Genomic DNA, 6000 nt, shown 5'->3' with positions numbered 1-6000 from the left:
TGTCTGGGTTGGTGTTTGCAAGTCCAAGTATTTGTCTTTGTTGGTTTGAATGTCTAAGGTGTCTGTCTTTCTCTGTTTGTATGTCTGGTTCTATATTTTGGGTGTTTTGGGTTGGTGTTTGCCTGTTCAAGTATTTGTGTTTGTCTGTTAGTATGCTGACAGTTCCTTTCGTACCCTGCTTGGGTGTCTGATTTAATTTGTTTGCATTTTTGTATAGGCGTATGAGATTTCAACTATTTTTCTTTGTTGGTTATGAATATCTGAATATTCTATCTTTGCCTGTCTGTGTTTCTGATTCTATTTGTTTGCATGTCTGGGTTAGGGTTTGCAAGTCCAAGAATTTTTCTTTGTTGGCTTGAATGTCTAAAGTGTCCCTCTTTCTCTGTCTATTCGTGATTCTATTTGTTTATATGTCTAGGTTGGTTTTTGCAAGTCTAAGAATTTGCCTTTTTTGGTTTGAATGTCTAAAATGCATGCCTTTCGCGGTTTGTGGACTGATACTATTTGTTTGCGTGTCAGGGTTGGTTTTTCCAAGTCCAAAAATTTTTTTTTGTTGATTGGAATTTCTAAAGTGACATTCTTTCTCAGTTTGTACGTCGGATTCTATTTGTTTACATGTCAGGTTCGGTCTTTTCATGTCCAAGAATTTGTCTTTGTGGGCTTGAATCTCTAAAGTGTCTGTCTTCCTCTGTTTTTGAGCTAGATTATATTTGCTTTCATTTCTGGGATGGTCCATAGATGTCTTTCAATCGTTCTCTAGTGAATCGTCTGTCTAATGTTGATGTCTTTCTCTGTGTGTGCTTTTGTTGCATTTTGCTTGCATGCTTGAGTTGGGGATTGCATGTTCAAGAATCTGTCTTTACAGGTTAGAACGCCTAAATTGTATGCCTTTCTCTGTTTTGATGGCTGATTTTATTTTTATTCATTCCGGTACTAGTGTATGAAACTCAGAGATAATTGTGTTTGTTGGTTTGAATGTCTAAAGTGTCTGTCTTTCTCTGTTTGTATGTCTGATTCTATTTGTTTGCATGTCTGGGTGGGTGTGTGTAAGTCCATGAATTTTTCTTTGTTGACTTGAATGTCTAAAGTATCTGTCTTTCTCTGTTTGTATGTCTGAATCTATTTGTTTGCATGTCTGGGTTTATGTTTGCAAGTCCAAGAATTTGTCTTTAGTGGTTTGAATGTCTAAAGTGTCTTTCTTTTTCTTTTTCTGGGACTTATTCTGCTTGTGGCAATGTCTGGCTTGCTGTTTTCAAGTACAAGTATTTGTCATTGTTGATTTGAAGGTCTAAAGTGTCTGTATTTCCCTATTTGTGCATCTGTTTCTATTTACTTGCATGTCTGTGTTGATGTTTGCAACTCCAAGTATTTGTCTTTATTGGATTGAATACTGAACTTTTCGACCGTTCTAAAAAGGTGCGTCTGTTTATACCTGGTTCCAGGTCTGAGCCGACGTTTGCTAGACCATGTGATAGTCATAGGCGGCGTGTTTGTAAAAGGATTCAGCCCTTAACTGGTTGTGTGGTCAAATCTTTCAGTTTAAATGCCTGGGGTGGTTTATACTTATCCAAGACTTAGAAATTTGTGGTCGTACCACACGCAGTTACAGTATTTATCATTTTGTGATTCTGATTATATTTGTTGGCATGTCTGGGGTGGTGTTTGCAACTCGAAGTATCTGTCTTTGTTGGTTTGAGTGTTTAAAGTGTCTGTCTTTCTCCGCTTGTGTGTCTGATTTTATTTGTTTATGTTTCTCGGCTTGCTTTTGCAGTTCCAAGAATATTTGTTTTCGAGTTTGAAGGTATAGACGTTCTGTATTTGTTTGTCATCTCGTCCCATTCAATGTATTTGCTGATGTTAGCCGATGTCTGAGTGTCCAAATATTAGTCATTGTTAACTTAAAGATCTAAATTTTATATATGTCTCCTTTTTTAATGTCTGATTGTATATTTATGCATGTTATGGGTGATACTTGGAATTCAGAGTCTTTGCCTCTGATGGTTTTAAAGTCTAAAGTTTTTATGTTTCTAGGCTTGTACGTTTGATTCTATTTGTTTACATGTCAGGGTGGGCTTTTCCAAGTCCAAGTATTTGTCTGTGTTGGCTTGAATGTCTAAAGAGAAATTGTTTGTCAGTTTCTGTATCTGATTCTATTTGTTTATATGTGAGGGTTAGGATTGGAAAGTTCAAAAATTTTTCTTTGATTGCTTGAAGATCTAAAGTGTCTGTATTTCTCCTGTTAGTGTGTCTGATTCTAAATGTTTACGAGTCTGGGTTGATGTTTGCAAGCCAGACTGTTTGTCTTTGTTGGTTTGAATGTCTAAAGTGTATGTTTTTCTCTGTTTGTGTGTCTGATTCTATTTGCTTGCATGTCTGGGTTGGTGTTTGCAAGTTCAAGTATTTGTCTTTGTTGGTTTGAATGTCTAAAGTGTCTGTCTTTCTCTGTTTGTGTGTCTGATTTTATTTGTTTACATGACTGGGTTGGTGTTTGCAAGTCCAAGAATTTGTCTTTGTTGGCAAGAATGTCTAAATTGTCTGTCTTTCTCTGTTTGTTTGTTTGATTCTATTTGTTTGCGCGTCTGAGTTATTTTGTGCGCAAGTCCAAGTATTTGTCTTTGGTGTCTTGAATATCTAAAGAGTGTGTGTTTATGTGTCAATTCGTTATTCTATATTTTTACATGCCGAGATTGGTTTCTGAAAGTCTAACAATCTTTCTTTATTGGTTTGACTGTCTAAAGTGTCTGACTTTCGCTGTTTGTGTGCCTGATTCTGTTTGTTTGCTTGTCTGGTTTAGTGTTTGCAAGTTAAAGAATTTGTCTTTGTTGGTTTGAATGTCTAAAGTGTCTGTTTTTCTCTGTGCGTGGGTCTGATTCTATTTTCATTCATGTTTGTGTTGGTCTTTGCAAGTCCAAATATTTGTCTTTGTTGGTTTTAATGTCTAAAGTGTCTGTTTTTCTCTGTTTGTTTGTCTGATTCTATTTGTTTACTTGTCTGGGTTGGTTTTTGCAAGTCCAAGAATTTGTTTATGTTGGTTTGAATGTCTAAAGTGTATAACTTTCTCTGTTTGTGTGTCTGATTCTATTTGTTTACGTGTCTGGGTTGGTTTTTGCAAGTCCAAGTATTTGTCTTTGTTGATTTGAATGTCTAAAGTGTCTGTTTTTCTCAGTTTGTATGTCTGATTCTATTTGTTTATTTGTCTGGTTTGGTCTTTGCAATTCCAAGTATTTTTATTTGTTGGTTTGAATTTCTAAAGTGTCTGTATTTCTCTGTTTGTGTGTCTTATTATATTTTCTTGCATGTTTGGGTTGGTATTTGTAAGTCCAAGAATTTGTCTTTTTCGTTTTGAATATCTAAAGTGTATATCTTTCTCTTGTTGTGTGTCTTATTCTTTTTCTTTTCTGTTTAGGTTTGTGTCTGGAATTCCAAATTATTTTCGTTGTTTTTTTGAATGTTTATTGATTCTGTCATTCTATTTTTGTGTGTCTGATTCTATTTGTTTGCATGTATGGGTGAGTATTTACAAGTCCAAGAATTTGTCTTTGTTGGGTTGAATGTCTAAAGTGTATGCCTTTCTCTGTTTGTGTGTTTGATTCTATTTGTTTTAGTGTCTGGGTCGGTTCTTGCTAGTCCAAGTATTTGTCTTTGTTGATTTGAATGTCTAAAGTGTCTTTGTTTCTCAGTTTTTATGTCTGATTCTATTTGTTTTAGTGTCTGGGTTTGTGTTTGCAAGTCCCAGAATTTGTCTTTGTTGGTTTGAATGTCTAATGTGTCTGTCTTTTTCTGTGTGTGTGTCTGATTCTATTTGCTTGCTTGTCTGGGTTGGTCTTTGCAAGTCCAAGAATTTTTATTTGTTGGTTTGAATGTCTAAAGTTTCTTTCTTTCTTTGTTTGTGGGTCTGATTCTATGTGCTTGCTTGTCTGGGTTGGTGTTTGCCAGTCCAAGTATCTGTCTTTTTCGGTTTGAATTTCTAAAGTGTCTTTCTTTCTCTGTCTGTGTGTTTAATTCTATTTTTTTTCATGTCTGGGTTGGTGTTTGAAATTCAAAGAATTTGTCTTTGTTGGTTTGAATGTATAAATTTTCTTTCTTTCTATTTTTTTGTGTCTGTTTATATTTGTTTGTGTGTCTGTGTTTGTGTTTGCAGGTCCAATTATTTATCTTTTTTGTTTTGAATGTATAAAGTTAACGTCTCTCTGTTTGTGTGCCTTATTCTATTTGTTTTAATGCCTTGGCTTGTTTTTGAAAGGCCAAGAATTTGTCACTTTTGGTTTGGATGTTGATTTTAAGTTTCTGTCTTTCTTTGTTTGTGTGTCTGATTCTATTTGTTTGCATGTCTGGGTTGATGTGTCAAGTTCAAGTATTTGTCTCTGTTGATTTGAATGTCTAAAGTATCTGTCTTTCTTTGTTTTTGTTTCTGATTCAATTTGTTTGCATGTCTGGGTTGGTAATTGCAAGTCCAAGAATTTGTCTTTGTTTGTTTGAATGACTAAAGTGAATGTCTCTATCTGTTTGTGAGTGTGATTCTATTTGCTTGCATGTCTGGGTTACTTTTTGCAAGTCCAAGTATTTTTCTCTGTTGATTCGAATGTCTAAAGTGTATGTCTTTCTATGTTTTTGTGTCTGATTCAATTTGTTTACATGTGTGGGTTGGTGTTTGCAAGTCCAAGTATTTGTTTATGTTGGTTCAAATGTCTAAATTGCATTTTTTTCTCTTTTTTTATTTCTGATTATATTTCTCTAAGTGTCTTGGTTATAGTTTAAAATTCCAAGTATTAGTCTTTGTTTTCTTGAATGTATACAGCGTCTCTCTTTCTCTGCTTGTGTGTCTGATTATATTTGTTTAAATGTCCGGGTAGGTGTTTGGAAATCCAAGAATGTGTATTTATTGTTTTGAATGTATAAAGTACATTTCAATCTTTGTTTATGTTTCTGATTATATTTTCTTTCATGTCTTGGATGGTGTTTGCAAGTCAAAGAATTTGTCTGTGTAGTCTTGAATGTGTAAATATTCTGTCTTTATCTGTTTGTTTGTCTGGTTGTATTTGTTTACATTTGTGGGTTGGTATTTGCAATTCCAAATATTTGTCTGTGTGGGCTTGAATTTCTAAATTGTCCGTCTTTCTCGGTTTGTCGGTCTGATTATATGTGCTTCCATGTCTTGGTTGGTGTTTGCAAGTTCAAGAATTGGTCTTTGCTTGTTTGAATGTGTAAAGTGTATGTTTTTCTCTGTTTGTTTGTCTGATTTTATTTTTTTACATGTCTGGGTTGGTGTTTGCAAGTCCAAGAATTTGTCTTTGTTGGTATGAATGTCTAAATTGTCTGTCTTTCTCTGTTTGTTTGTTTGATTCTATTTGTTTGCGTGTCTGGGTTAGTGTGTGCAAGTCCAAGAATTTGTCTTTGTTGGCTTGAATGTCTAAAGTGTCTGTCTTTCTCTGTTTGTGTGTCTGATTCTATTTGTTTTTATGCCTGGGCTTGTTTTTGCAAGTCCAAGAAACTTTTTTTATTGGATTGAATGTCTAAAATGCATGCCTTTCGCTTTTTGTGGCTTGCGTATGTTTGTTTGCGTGTAAGTGTGAGTGTTTCCAAGTCAAAGTATTTTTCTGTGTTGTTATGAAATTCTATATAGACATTTTGTATCTGTTTGTACTTCTGGTTCTCTTTGTATGCGTTTAATGGTGGTTGTTTAAAAGTCACAGTATCTGTATTTTTCGGTTTGAATATCTAAAGTGTCTATCTTTCTCTGTTTGTGTGTCTGATTCTATTTTTTTGCATGTCTGGGTTGGTGTTTTGAAGTCCAAGTATTTGTCTTTGTTGGTTTGAATTTCTAAAGTGTATTTCTTTCTCTGTTTGTGAGTCTGATTCTATTTGTTTTGTGTGTCTGGGTTAGTGTTTGCAAGTCCAAGTATTTATATTTGTTGGTTTGAATGTCTAAAGTGCACGTCTCTCTGTTTGTGTGTCTGATTCTATTTGTTTGCATGTCTGGGTTGGTGTTTGCAAGTCCAA

General features: G+C 34.6%; 1 protein-coding gene across 1 annotated transcript in view; it reads right to left on the bottom strand.

Annotated features, from left to right (window-relative positions):
• LOC148948161 (palmitoyl-protein thioesterase 1-like) overlaps positions 1-6000 on the bottom strand; it is a 635005-nt gene that overhangs the window by 25542 nt on the left and 603463 nt on the right. The window lies entirely within an intron of this gene.

The sequence above is a fragment of the Artemia sp. Qi Xiang Cuo genome, chromosome 10 (genome assembly GCF_049724085.1).
Source record: "Artemia sp. Qi Xiang Cuo chromosome 10, ASM4972408v1, whole genome shotgun sequence".
In the NCBI taxonomy this organism is placed as follows: Eukaryota; Metazoa; Arthropoda; class Branchiopoda; order Anostraca; family Artemiidae; genus Artemia; species Artemia sp. Qi Xiang Cuo.
Note: the sequence above shows the minus strand (reverse complement) of the source record. Positions and strands in the feature narration are given on the sequence as shown.